A 15838-nucleotide genomic window follows, 5' to 3' on the forward strand; every position below is an offset into this window, starting at 1 on the left:
GGAATAGTGCACCGGAAAGGAGATACTCGTATCCCAAAAGAAAATCCTGTCGTCTGCATAGAAACGTAACTCGATTTAGAAGGAGAAGTCATAGAACCCATAGTATTTCCTAGCGACGCAATTTCTGTGTTAGTTCGTCAATGTGAGGGATCGAGGGATGCAGTAAAGGAGAAACTCGTATCCCATAAGAAAATCCTGTCGTTTCCATAGAAACGTTACTCTATTTAGAAGGAGAAGTCATAGAACACATAGTATTCCATCGAGTAGCAATTTCTGTATTAATTCGTCAATGTGAGGGAGCCAGGGATGCAGGAAAGAAGGAATAGTGCATGGGAAAGGAAATACTCGTATCCCAAAAGAAAATCCTGTCGTTTCCATAGAAACGTTACTCGATTTAGAAGAAGAAGTCATGGAACCCATAGTATTTCAGTGCGACGCAATTTCTGTGTTAATTCGTCAAAGTGAGGGAGCGAGGGATGCTTTAAGGAAGGAATAGTGCATCGGAAAGGAGATACTCGTTTCCCAAAAGAAAATCCTGTCCATTGCATAGAAACGTTACTCGATTTAGAAGGAGATGTCATAGAACCCATAGGATTTCATAGCGACGCAATGTCTGTACTTATTCGTCATTGTTAGGGAACGAGGGATGCAGTAAAGTAGGAATAGTGCTTCGGAAAGGAGATACTCGTATCCCAAAAGAAAATCCTGTCGTTTCTATAGAAACGTTACTCGATTTAGAAGGAGAAGTCATAGAACACATAGTATTCCATAGAGTCGCAATTTCTGCGTTCATTCGTCAATGTGAGGGAGCCAGGAATGCAGTAAAGAAGGAATAGTTCATCGTAAAAGAGATACTCGTTTCCCAAAAGAAAATCCTGTCGTTTCCATTGAAACGTTACTCGATTTAGATGGAGAAGTTGTGGAACCCATAGTATTTCATAGCGACGCAATTTCTGTGTTAATTCTTCAATGTGAAGGAGCGAGGGATGCAGTAAAGAAGGAATAGTGCATCGGAAAGGAGATACTCGTATACCAAAAGAAAATCCTTTTGTTTCCATAGAAACGTTACTCGATGTAGAAGGAGAAGTCATGGAACCCATAGTATTTCATAGCGATGCCATTTCTGTGTTTATTCGTCAATGTGAGGTAGCGAGGAATGCAGTAAAGAAGGAATAGTCCATCGGAAAGGAGATACTCGTATCGCAAAAGAAAATCCTGTCGTTACCATAGAAACGTTACTCGATTTAGAGGGAGAAATCATAGTACCCATAGTATTTCATAGCGACACAATTTCTGTGTTAATTCGTCAATGAGAGGGAGCGAGGGATGCAGTAAAGAAGGAATAGTGCATCGGAAAGGAGATACTCGTATACTAAAAGAAAATCCTGTCGTTTCCATAGGAACGTTACTCGATTTAGAAGGAGAAGTCATAGAACACATAGTATTTCATAGCGACGCAATTTCTGTGTCAATTCGTCAATCTGAGGGAGCGAGGGATGCAGGATAGAAAGAATAGTGCATCGGAAAGGAGATACTCGTATCCCAAACGAAAATCCTGTCGTTTCCATAGAAACGTTACTCGATTTAGAAGGAGAAGTCATAGAACACATATTATTCCATAGCGTCGCAATATCTGTGTTAATTCGTAAATGTGAGGGAGCCAGGGTGAAGTAAACAAGGAATAGTGCAGCGGATAGGAGATACTCGTAACCCAACAGAAAAACCTGTTGTTTCCAATGAAAAGTTACTCAATTTAGAAGGAGATGTCATAGAACCAATGGTATTTCAGAGCGACGCAATTTCTGAGTTAATTTGTCAATGTGAGGGAGCAAGGGATGCAGTTAAGAGGGAATAGTGCATCGGAATGGAGATACTCGTATCGCAAAAGAAAATCCTGACGTTTCCATAGTAATGTTACTCGATTTGGAAGGAGAAGTCATAGAACCCATAGTATTTCATAGCGACGCCATTTATGTGTTAATTCGTCAAAGTGAGGGAGCGAGGGATGCTTTAAGGAAGGAATAGTGAATCGGAAAGGATATACTCGTATCCCAAAAGAAATTCCAGTCGTTTCCATGGAAACGTTACACGATTTAGAAGGAGAAGTTATAGAACATAGTAGATTTAATGGCGACGCAATTTCTCTGCTTATTCTTCGATGTGAGGGAGCGAGGGATGCAGTATAGAAGGAATACTGCATCGGAAAGGAGATAGTCGTAACCAAAATGAAAATCCTGTCGTTTCAATAGAAACGTCACTCGATTTAGAAGGAGAAATCATAGAACCCATAGTATTTCATAGCGACGCAATATCTGTGTTAATTCGTCAATGGGTGGGAGCGTGAGATGCAGTAAAGAGGGAATAGTGCATCGGAAAGGAGATACTCGTATCCCAAAAGAAAATCCTGTCGTTCCAATAGAAACGTTACTCGATTTAGAAAGAGAAGCCATAGAACCCATAGTATTTCATAGTGACGCAATCTCTGTGTTAATTCGTCAATGTGAGGGTGCGAGGGATGCAATAAAGAAGGAATAGTGCATCGGAATGGACATACTTGGATCCCAAAAGGAAATCCTGTCCTTTCTATAGAAACGTTGCTCGATTTAGAAAGAGAAGTCATAGCGCACATAGTAAACCATAGCCTCGCTATTTCTGTGTTAATTCGTCAATGTGATGGAGCCAGGGATGCAGTAAGGGAGGAATATTGCATCGGAAAGGAGATAGTCGTATCCCAAAAGAAAATGCTGTCGTTTCTATAGAAACGTTACTCGATTTAGAAAGAGAAGTCATAGAACCCATAGGATTTCATAGCGACGCAATTTCTGTGCGTATTCGTCAATGTGAGGGAACGAGAGATGCAATAAAGTAGGAATAGTGCATCGGAAAGGAGATACTCGTCTCCCAAAAGAAAATCCTATGGTCTGCATAGAAACGTCACTCGATTTAGAAGGAGAAGTCATACAACCCATAGTATTCAATAGCGACGAAATTTCATTGTTAATTCGTCAATGTGAGGGAGCGAGGGATGCAGTAAAGAAGGAATGGTGCATCGGAAAGGAGATACACGTATCCCAAAAGAAAATCCTGTCGTCTCATTAGAAAAATTACTCTATTTAGAAGGAGAAGTCATAGAACCCATAGTATTTCATAGCGACGCAATTTCCGCGTTAATTCGTCAATGAGAGGGAGCGAGGGATGCAGTAAAGAGGAAATAGTGCTTCGGAAAGAAGATACTAGTATCCCAAAGGAAATTACTGTCGTTTCGATAGGAATGTTACTCGATTTAGAAGGAGAAGTCATAGAACCTATAGCATTTCATAGCGACGCAATTACTGTGTTAATTCGTCAATGAGAGGGAGCGAGAGACGCAGTAAAGAAGGAATAGTGCATCGGAAAGGATATACCTGTATCCCAAAGAAAAATCCGGTCGTTTGCGTAGAAACGTTACTCGTTTTATTAGGAGAAGTCATAGAAACCATAGTATTTCACAGCGACGCAATTTCAGTGCACATTCGTCAATGTGAAAGAACGAGGGATGCAGTAAAGAAGGAATAGTTAGTCGGAAAGGAGATACTCGTATCCCAAAAGAAATACCTGTCGTTTCCATAGAAATGTTACTCGATTTAGAAGGAGAACTCATAGAACCCGTAGTACTTCATAGCGACGCAATTTCTACGACAATAGGAATAGTGCATCGGAAAGGAGATACTCGTATCATAAAAGAAAATCCTGTTGTTTCCATAGAAACGTTACTCGATTTAGAAAGATTAGTCATGGAACCCATAGTATTTCATAGCGACGCATCTTCTGTGCTAAATCGTCAATGTGAGGGAGCGAGGGATGCAGTAAAGAAGGAATAGTGCATCGGAATGGAGATACTCGTATCCCAAAAGAGAATCCTATCGTTTCCATAGAAACATAACTCGATTTATAAGGAGAGATAAAAGAACCCATAGTATTTAATAGCAACGCAATTTCTGTCTTAATTCGTCAATGCCAGGGGGCGAGGGATGCAGTAAAGAAGGAATAGTGCAGCGGAAAGGAGATACTCGTATCCCAAAAGAGAATTCTGTCGTTTCCATAGAAACGTTACTCGTTTTGGAAGGAGAAGTCATAGAAAACGTAGTATTTCATAGCAACGCAATTTCAATGATAATTCGCCAATGTGAGGAATCGAGGGATGCAGTACAGAAGGAATAGTGCATCGGAAAGGAGATAGTCGTATCCCAAAAGAAAATCCCGTCGTTTCCTTAGAAACGTTACTCGATTTAGAAGGAGAAGTCATAGAACACATAGTATTTCATAGCGACGCAATTTCTGTGTTAATTGGTCAATGTCAGGGAGCGAGGGTTGCAGTAGAGAAGGAATAGTGCTTTGGAAAGGAGATACTCGTATCCCGAAAGAAAATCCTGTCGTTTCCATAGAAACGTTACTCGATTTAGAAGGAGAAGTCATGGAGCCCAAAGTATTTCATAGCGACGCAATTTCTGTGTTATTTCGTCAATGTGAGGGAGCGAGGGATGCAGTTAAGAAGGAATAGTGCATCGGAAAGGAGATACTCGTATCCCAAAAGAAAATCTTGTCGTTTCCATTGAAACGTTACTCGATTTAGATGGAGATGTCGTTGTACACATAGTATTCCATAGCGATGCAATTTCTGTGATAATTCGTCAATGTGAGGGAACCAGGGATGTAGTAAAGAAGGAATAGTGCATCGGAAAGGAGAGACTCGTATCCCAAAACAAAATCCTGTCGTTTCAATAGAAACGTTACTCGATTTTGGAGGAGAAGTCATAGAACCCATAGTATTTCTTAACGACGCAATTTCTGCGTTAATTCGTGAATGTGAGGGAGCGAGAGATGCAGTAAAGAAGGAATCGTGCATCGGAAATGAGATATTCGTATCCCAAAAGAAAATCCTGTCGTTCCATAGAAACGTTACTCGATTTGTTAGGAGAAGTAATAGAACCCATAGTATATCACAGCGACGCAATTTCTGTGCTTAATCTTCAATGTGAGGGAGCGAGGGATGCAGTAATGACGGAATAGTGCATCGGAAAGGAGAGACTCATATCCCTAAAGAAAATGTCGTCGTTTCAATAGAAACGTTACTCGGTTTTGGAAGGAGAAGTCATAGAACCCATAGTATTTGATAGCCACGCAATTTCTGTGTTAATTCGTGAAAGTGAGGGAGCGAGGGATGCAGTAAAGAAGGAATAGTGCATCGGAAAGTAGATACTCGTATCCCAAATGAAAATCCTGTCGTTTCCATAGAAACGTTACTCGATTTGATAGGAGAAGTAATAGAACCCATAGTATTTCACAGCGACGCAATTACTGTGCTTATTCTTCAATGTGAGGGAGCGAGGGATGCAGTAAAGAATTAATAGTGCATCGGAAAGGAGATACTCGTATCCCAAAAGAAAATCCTGTCGTTCCAATAGAAACGTTGCTCGATTTAGAAGGAGAACTCATGGAACCCATAGTATTTCACAGTGACGCCAAATCTGTATTATTTGGTCAATGTGAGGGAGCGAATGATGCAGTAAAGACGGAATAGTGCATCGGAAAGGAGATACTCGTATCCCAAAAGAAAATACTGTCGTGTCGATAGAAAACTTACTCGATTTGAAAGGAGAAGTCATAGAACCCATAGTATCTCACAGCGACGCAATTTCTGCGCTTATTCGTCAATGTGAGGGAGCGAGGGATGCAGTAAAGAACTAATAGTGCATCGGAAAGGAGATACTCGTATCCCAAAAGAAAATCCTGTCGTTTCCATAGATACGTTACTCGATTTAGAAGGATAAGTCATGGAACCCATTGTATTTCATAGCGACGCTATTTGTGTGTTATTTCGTCAATGTGAGGGATCGAGGGATGCAGTAAAGTCGGAATAGTGCATCGGAAAGGAGATACTCGTATCCCAAAACAAAATCCTGTCGTTTCCATAGAAACGTTACTCGATTTAGAAGGAGAAGTCATATAACCCATAGTATATCATAGCGACGCAATTTCATTGATAATTCGCCAATGTGAGGGAGCGAGGGGTGCAGTACAGAAGGAATAGTGCATCGGAAAGGATATAGTCGTATCCCAAAAGAAAATCCTGTCGTTTCCATAGAAACGTTACTCAATTTAGAAAGAGAAGTCATAGAACCCATAGTATTTCATAGCCACGCAATTTCTGTGTTAATTCGTCAGTTTGAGGGAGCGAGGGATGCAGTAAAGAAGGAATAGTGCATCGGAAAGGAGATACTCGTATCCCAAAAGAAAATCCAGCCGTCTCATTAGAAACGTTACTCAATTTAGAAGGAGAAGTCATAGAACACATAGTATTCCATAGCGTCGCAATTACTGTGTTAATTCGTCAATGTGAGGATGCGAGGGATGCAGTACAGAAGGAATAGTGCATCGGAAAGGAGATACTGGTATCCCAAAAGAAAATCCTGTCGTTTCCATAGAAACGTTACTCGATTTGAAACGAGAAGTTACCGAACACATAGTATTTCACAGCGACGCAATTTCTGTGCTTATTCTTCAATGCGAGGGAGCGAGGAATGCAGTAAAGAACTAATAGTGCATCGGAAAGGAGATACTCCTATCCCAAAAGAAAATCCTGTCGTTTCAATAAAAACGTTACTCGATTTAGAAGGAGAGGTCTTAGAACCCATAGTATTTTATAGCGACGCAATTTCCGTGTTAATTCGCCAATGAGATGGACCGAGGGGTGCAGTACAGAAGGCATGGTGCATCGGAAAGGAGGTAGTCGTATCCCAAAAGATAATCTTGTCGTTTCCATAGAAACGTTACTCGATTTAGAAGGAGATGTCATAGAACCGATAGTATTTCATAGCGACGCAATTTCAGTGTTAATTCGTCAATGTGAGGGAGCGAGGGATGCTGTAAAGAAGGAAAAGTGCATCGGAAAGAGGATACTCGTATCCCAAAAGAAAATCTAGTCGTGTCCGTAGAAACGTTGCTCGATTGTAAAGGAGAAGTTATAGAGCACATAGGATCTCACAGTGACGCAATTTCAACGCTTATTCGTCAATGTGAGGGAGCGAGGGATGCAGTAAAGAACTAACAGTGCATCAGAAAGGAGATACTCGTATCCCAAAAGATAATCCTGTCGTTTCCATTGAAACGTTACTCGATTTTGAAGGAGAAGTGATTGAACACATACTATTTCATAGCGATGCAATTTCTGTGACAATTCGTCAATGTGAGGGAGCCAGGGAGGCAGCAAAGAAGGAATAGTGCATCGGAAAGGGATACTCGTATACCAAAACAAAATCCTTCGTTTCTATAGAAACGTTGCTCGATTTAGAAGGAGAAGTCATAGAACCCATAGTATATCATAGCGACTCAATTTCTGTGTTTATTCTTCAATGTGAGGGAGCGAGGGATGCAGTATTGAACTAATATTGCATCGGAAAGGAGAAAATCGTATCCCAAAAGATCATCCTCTCGTTTCCATAGAAATATTACTCGATTAAAAGGAGAATTCATGGAACCCATAGTATTTCGTAGCGACGCAATTTCTGTGTTAATTCGTCAATGTGAGGGAGCGAGGGATGCAGTAAAGACGGAATAGTGCATCGGAAAGGAGATACTCGTATCCCAAAAGAAAATCCCGTCGTTTCCATAGAAACGTTACTCGATATAGAAGGAGAAGTCATAGAATCAAAAGTATTTCATCGCGACGCAATTTCTGTGTTAATTCGTCAATGTGAGAGAGCGAGAGATGCAGCAAAGACGGAGTAGTGCTTCGGAAAGGAGATGCTCGTATCCCAAAAGAAAATGCTGTCGTTTCCATAGAAACGTTACTCGATTTAGAAGGGGATGTCATAGAACCCATAGTATTTCATAGCGACGCAATTTTTGTGTTAATTCGTCAATGTGAAGGAGCGAGGGGCGCAGTAAAGACGGAGTAGTGCATCGGAAAGGAGAGACTCCTATCCCAAAATAAAATCCGGTCGTTTCCATAGAAACGTTTCTCGATTTGAAAAGAGAAGTTAAAAAACCCATAGTATTTCACAGCGACGCGATTTCTGTGCTTATTCCTCAATGGGAGGAAGTGAGGGATGCAGTAAAGAACTAATATTGCATCAGAAAGGAGATAATCGTATCCCAAAAGAAAATCCTGTCGTTTCCATAGAAACGTTACTCGATTTGGAAGGAGATGTCATGGAACCCATAGTATTTCATAGCGACGCCATCTCTGTGTTAATTCCTCAATGTGAGGGAGCGAGGGATGCAGTAAAGTAGGAATTGTGCAACGGAAAGGTGATACTAGTATCCCAAAAGAAAATCCTGTCGTTTCCATTGAAACGTTACTCGATTTAGAAGGAGAAGTCATTGAAAACATAGTATTCCATAGCGATGCAATTTCTGTGATAATTCGTCAATGTGAGGGAGCCAGGGTGGCAGTAAAGAAGGAATAGTGCAGCGGAAAGGAGATACTCGTATACCAAAACAAAATCCGTTCGTTTCAATAGAAACGTTACTCGATTTAGAAGGAGAAGTCATGGAGCCCAAAGTATTTCATAGCGACGCAATTTCTGTGTTATTTCGTCAATGTGAGGGAGCGAGGGATGCAGTAAAGAAGGAATAGTGCATCGGAAAGGAGATACTCGTATCCCAAAAGAAAATCTTGTCGTTTCCATTGAAACGTTACTCGATTTAGATGGAGATGTCGTTGTACACATAGTATTCCATAGCGATGCAATTTCTGTGATAATTCGTCAATGTGAGGGAACCAGGGATGTAGTAAAGAAGGAATAGTGCATCGGAAAGGAGATACTCGTATCCCAAAACAAAATCCTGTCGTTTCAATAGAAATGTTACTCGATTTTGGAGGAGAAGTCATAGAACCCATAGTATTTCTTAACGACGCAATTTCTGCGTTAATTCGTGAATGTGAGGGAGCGAGAGATGCAGTAAAGAAGGAATCGTGCATCGGAAATGAGATATTCGTATCCCAAAAGAAAATCCTGTCGTTCCATAGAAACGTTACTCGATTTGTTAGGAGAAGTAATAGAACCCATAGTATATCACAGCGACGCAATTTCTGTGCTTAATCTTCAATGTGAGGGAGCGAGGGATGCAGTAATGACGGAATAGTGCATCGGAAAGGAGAGACTCATATCCCTAAAGAAAATGTCGTCGTTTCAATAGAAACGTTACTCGGTTTTGGAAAGAGAAGTCATAGAACCCATAGTATTTGATAGCCACGCAATTTCTGTGTTAATTCGTGAAAGTGAGGGAGCGAGGGATGCAGTAAAGAAGGAATAGTGCATCGGAAAGTAGATACTCGTATCCCAAATGAAAATCCTGTCGTTTCCATAGAAACGTTACTCGATTTGATAGGAGAAGTAATAGAACCCATAGTATTTCACAGCGACGCAATTACTGTGCTTATTCTTCAATGTGAGGGAGCGAGGGATGCAGTAAAGAATTAATAGTGCATCGGAAAGGAGATACTCGTATCCCAAAAGAAAATCCTGTCGTTCCAATAGAAACGTTGCCTGATTTAGAAGGAGAACTCATGGAACCCATAGTATTTCACAGTGACGCAAATCTGTATTATTTGGTCAATGTGAGGGAGCGAATGATGCAGTAAAGACGGAATAGTGCATCGGAAAGGAGATACTCGTATCCCAAAAGAAAATACTGTCGTGTCGATAGAAAACTTACTCGATTTGAAAGGAGAAGTCTTAGAACCCATAGTATCTCACAGCGACGCAATTTCTGCGCTTTTTCGTCAATGTGAGGGAGCGAGGGATGCAGTAAAGAACTAATAGTGCATCGGAAAGGAGATACTCGTATCCCAAAAGAAAATCCTGTCGTTTCCATAGATACGTTACTCGATTTAGAAGGATAAGTCATGGAACCCATTGTATTTCATAGCGACGCTATTTGTGTGTTATTTCGTCAATGTGAGGGATCGAGGGATGCAGTAAAGTCGGAATAGTGCATCGGAAAGGAGATACTCGTATCCCAAAACAAAATCCTGTCGTTTCCATAGAAACGTTACTCGATTTAGAAGGAGAAGTCATATAACCCATAGTATATCATAGCGACGCAATTTCATTGATAATTCGCCAATGTGAGGGAGCGAGGGGTGCAGTACAGAAGGAATAGTGCATCGGAAAGGATATAGTCGTATCCCAAAAGAAAATCCTGTCGTTTCCATAGAAACGTTACTCAATTTAGAAAGAGAAGTCATAGAACCCATAGTATTTCATAGCCACGCAATTTCTGTGTTAATTCGTCAATGTGAGGGAGCGAGGGATGCAGTAAAGAAGGAATAGTGCATCGGAAAGGAGATACTCGTATCCCAAAAGAAAATCCAGCCGTCTCATTAGAAACGTTACTCAATTTAGAAGGAGAAGTCATAGAACACATAGTATTCCATAGCGTCGCAATTACTGTGTTAATTCGTCAATGTGAGGATGCGAGGGATGCAGTACAGAAGGAATAGTGCATCGGAAAGGAGATACTGGTATCCCAAAAGAAAATCCTGTCGTTTCCATAGAAACGTTACTCGATTTGAAACGAGAAGTTACCGAACACATAGTATTTCATAGCGACGCAATTTCTGTGCTTATTCTTCAATGCGAGGGAGCGAGGAATGCAGTAAAGAACTAATAGTGCATCGGAAAGGAGATACTCCTATCCCAAAAGAAAATCCTGTCGTTTCAATAAAAACGTTACTCGATTTAGAAGGAGAGGTCATAGAACCCATAGTATTTCATAGCGACGCAATTTCTGTGTTTATTCTTCAATGTGAGGGAGCGAGGGATGCAGTATTGAACTAATATTGCATCGGAAAGGAGAAACTCGTATCCCAAAAGATCATCCTCTCGTTTCCATAGAAATATTACTCGATTAAAAGGAGAATTCATGGAACCCATAGTATTTCGTAGCGACGCAATTTCTGTGTTAATTCGTCAATGTGAGGGAGCGAGGGATGCAGTAAAGACGGAATAGTGCATCGGAAAGGAGATACTCGTATCCCAAAAGAAAATCCCGTCGTTTCCATAGAAACGTTACTCGATATAGAAGGAGAAGTCATAGAATCAAAAGTATTTCATCGCGACGCAATTTCTGTGTTAATTCGTCAATGTGAGAGAGCGAGAGATGCAGCAAAGACGGAGTAGTGCTTCGGAAAGGAGATGCTCGTATCCCAAAAGAACATGCTGTCGTTTCCATAGAAACGTTACTCGATTTAGAAGGAGATGTCATAGAACCCATAGTATTTCATAGCGACGCAATTTTTGTGTTAATTCGTCAATGTGAAGGAGCGAGGGGCGCAGTAAAGACGGAGTAGTGCATCGGAAAGGAGAGACTCCTATCCCAAAATAAAATCCGGTCGTTTCCATAGAAACGTTTCTCGATTTGAAAAGAGAAGTTAAAAAACCCATAGTATTTCACAGCGACGCGATTTCTGTGCTTATTCCTCAATGGGAGGAAGTGAGGGATGCAGTAAAGAACTAGTATTGCATCAGAAAGGAGATACTCGTATCCCAAAACAAAATCCTGTCGTTTCCATAGAAACGTTACTCGATTTGGAAGGAGATGTCATGGAACCCATAGTATTTCATAGCGACGCCATCTCTGTGTTAATTCCTCAATGTGAGGGAGCGAGGGATGCAGTAAAGTAGGAATTGTGCAACGGAAAGGTGATACTAGTATCCCAAAAGAAAATCCTGTCGTTTCCATTGAAACGTTACTCGATTTAGAAGGAGAAGTCATTGAAAACATAGTATTCCATAGCGATGCAATTTCTGTGATAATTCGTCAATGTGAGGGAGCCAGGGTGGCAGTAAAGAAGGAATAGTGCAGCGGAAAGGAGATACTCGTATACCAAAACAAAATCCGTTCGTTTCAATAGAAACGTTACTCGATTTAGAAGGGGATGTCATAGAACACATAGTACCTCATATCGACGCAATTTCTGTGTTATTTCGTCAATGTGAGGGAGCGAGGGATGCAGTAAAGACGTAATAGTGCATCGGAAAAGAGATACTCGTAACCCAAAAGAAAGTCCTGTCGTTCCAATAGAAACGTTACTCGATTTAGAAGGAGAAGTCATAGAACCCATAGTATTTCATAGCGACGCAATTTCTATGTTAATTCACCAATGTTAGGGAGCGAGGGATGCAGTAAAGACGGAATAGTGCATCGGAATGGAGATACTCGTATCCCAAAAGAATATCCTTTCGTTTGAATAGAAACGTTACTCGATTTAGAAGGAGAAGTCATAGAACCCACAGTATTTCATAGCGACGCAATCTCTGTGTTAATTCGTCAATGTGAGGGAGCGACGGATTCAGTAAAGAAGGAATAGTGCATCGGAAAGGAGATTGTCGTATCCCAAAAGAAAATCCTGTCGCGTCCGTTGAAACGTTACTCCATTTAGAAGGACAAGACATAGAACGCATAGAATTTCATAGCGACGGAATTTCTGTGTTAATTCGTCAATGTGAGGGAGCGAGGGATGCAGTAAAGAAGGCATAGTGCATCGGAAATGAGATTGTCGTATCCCAAAAGAAAATCCTCTCGTTCCCATAGAAACGTAACTCGATTTAGAAGGAGGCGTCATGGAACCCATAATATTTCATAGCGACGCAATTGCTGTGTTAATTCGTCAATGTGAGGGAGCGAGGGATGCAGAAAAAAGACGGAATAGTGCTTCAGAAAGGAGATACTCGTATCCCAAAAGAAAATCCTGTCGTTTCCATAGAAACGTTACTCGATTTAGAAGGAGAATCACAGAACATATAGTATTTCATAGCGACGCAAATTCTGTGTTAAATTTGTCAATGTGAGGGAGCGAGGGATGCAGTAAGGACGGAATAGTGCATCGGAAAGGAGAGACTCCTATCCCAAATGAAAGTCCTGTCGTTTCAATAGAAACGTTACTCGGTTTAGAAGGAGAAGTAATGGAACCCATAGTATTTCATAGCGACTCAATATCTGTGTTATTTGGTCAATGTGAGTGAGCGAGGGATGCAGTAAAGACGGAATAGTCCATCGGAAAGGAGATACTCGTGTCCCAAAAGAATATCCTGTCGTTTCAACAGAAACGTTACCTGATTTAGAAGGAGAAGTCATGGAACCCATAGTATTCCATAGCGACGCAATTTCTGTATTATTTCGTCAATGTGAGGGAGCGAGGGATGCAGTAAAGAACTAATAGTGTATCTTAAAGGAGATACTCGTATCCCAAAAGAAAATCTTGTCGTTTTAATAGAGACGTTACTCGATTTAGTAGGAGATGTCATAGAACGCATCGTATTTCATAGCGACGCAATTTCTGTGTTAATTCGTCAATGTGAGGGAGCGAGGGATGCAGGAAAGAAGGAATAGTGCATCGGAAAGCAGATACTCGTATCCCAAAAGAAAATCCTGTCGTTTCCATAGAAACGTTACTCGATTTAGAAGGAGAAGTCATAGAGCACATAGTATTTAATAGCCACGCAATTTCTGTGTTAATTCGTCAACGTGAGTGAGCGAGGGATGCAGGAAAGAAGGAATAGTGCAGCGGAAAGGAGATACTCGAATCCCAAAAGAGAATCCTGTCGTTTCCATAGAAACGTTACTCGATTAAGAAGGTGAAGTCATAGAACACATAGTATATCATAGCGACGCAGTTTTTATGTGTTAATTCGTCAATGTGAGGGAGCGAGGAATGCAGTAAAGTCGGAATAGTGCTTCGGGAAGGAGATACTCGTATCCCAAAAGAAAATCTATTCGTGTCCGTAGAAACGTTGCTCGATTTTAAAGGGGAAGTTATAAAGCACATAGTATCTCACAGTGACGCAATTTCTACGCTTATTCGTTAATGTGAGGGGGCGAGGGATGCAGTAAAGAGCTAATAGTGCATCAGAAAAGAGATACTCGTATCCCAAAAGAAATCCTGTCGTTTCCATATAAACGTTACTCGATTTAGAAGGAGAAGTCATGGAACCCATAGTATTTCATAGGGACGAAATTTCTGTGTTATTTCGTCAATGTGAGGGAGCGAGGGATGCAGTAAAGACGGAATAGTGCATCGGAAAGGAGAGACGCCTATCCCAAAAGAAAATCCTGTCGTTTCCATAGAAACTATTCTCGATTTAAAAAGAGAAGTTAAAGAACCCGTAGTATTTCACAGCGACGCGATTTCTGTGCTTATTCTTCAATGGGAGGGCGCGAGGGATGCAGTAAAGAACTAATAGTGCATCGGAAAGGAGATACTCGTATCCCAAAAGAAAATCCTGTCGTTTCCATATAAACGTTACTCGATTTAGAAGGAGAAGTCAGGGAACCCATAGTATTTCATAGGGACGAAATTTCTGTGTTATTTCGTCAATGTGAGGGAGCGAGGGATGCAGTAAAGACGGAATAGTGCATCGGAAAGGAGAGACTCCTATCCCAAATGAAAATCCTGTCGTTTCCATAGAAACTATTCTCGATTTAAAAAGAGAAGTTAAAGAACCTATAGTATTTCACAGCGACGCTATTATTGTGCTTATTCTTCAATGTGAGGGAGCGAGGGATGCAGTAAAGAACTAATAGTGCATGGGAAAGGTGATACTCGTATCGGAAAAGAAAATCCTGTCGTTTCCACTGAAACGTTACTCGATTTAGAAGAAGAAGTCATGGAACACATAGTATTTCATAGCGACGCAATTCCTATGTTGTTTCGTCAATGTGAAGAAGCGAGGGATGCAGTATAGACGGAATAATGCATCGGAAAAGAGATACTCGTATCCCAAAAGAAAAACCTTTCGTTTCAATAGATACGTTACTCGATTTAGAAGGAGAAGACTTAGAACCCATGGTATTTCATAGCGACGCAATTTCTATGTTAATTCACCAATGTGAGGGAGCGAGGGATGCAGTAAAGACGGAATAGTGCATCGGAAAGGAGATACTCGTATCCCAAAAAAAATCCTGTCGTTTCAATAGAAACGTTACTTGATTTAGAAGGAGAAGTCATAGAACCCACAGTATTTCATAGCGACGCAATCTCTGTGTTGATTCGTCAATGTGAGGGAGCGAGGGATGCAGTACAGAAGGAATAGAGCATCGGAAAGGAGATGCTCGTATCCCAAAAGAAAATCTTGTCGTCTCCATAGAAACGTTGATATGGAAGGAGAAGTCATAGAACCCATAGTATTTCATCGCGACGCAATTTCTGTGTTAATCCGTCAATGTGAGAGAGTGAGAGATGCAGCAAAGACGGAATAGTGCTTCGGAAAGGAGATACTCGTATCCCAAAAGAAAATCCTCTCGTTTCCATAGAAACGTTACTCGATTTAGAAGGAGAATACATAGAACCCATAGTATTTCATAGCGACGCAATTTCTGCGTTAATTCGACAATGTGAGGGAGCGAGGGATGCAGTAAAGAAGGAACAGTGCATCGGAAAGGAGATGCTCGTATCCCAAAAGAAAATCCTGTCGTTTCAATTGAAACGTTACTCGATTTAGAAGGAGAAGTCATAGAACACATAGTATTTCATAGCGACGCAATTTCTGTGTTAATTCGCCAATGTGAGGAAGCGAGGGATGCAGTACAGATTGAATAGTGCATCGGAAAGGCGAAAGTCGTATCCCAATAGAAAATCCCGTCGTTTCCATAGAAACGTTACTCGATTTAGAAGGAGAAGTCATTGAACACATAGTATTCCATAGCGATGCAATTTCTGTGATAATTCGTCAATGTGAGTGAGCCAGGGAGGCAGTAAAGAAGGAATAGTGCATCGGAAAGGAGATACTCGTATACCAAAACAAAATCCTTTCGTTTCAATAGAAACGTTACTCGATTGAGAAGGAGAAGTCAT

This window comes from Schistocerca serialis, chromosome 1 (genome assembly GCF_023864345.2).
Source record: "Schistocerca serialis cubense isolate TAMUIC-IGC-003099 chromosome 1, iqSchSeri2.2, whole genome shotgun sequence".
NCBI classification, from domain to species: domain Eukaryota; kingdom Metazoa; phylum Arthropoda; class Insecta; order Orthoptera; family Acrididae; genus Schistocerca; species Schistocerca serialis.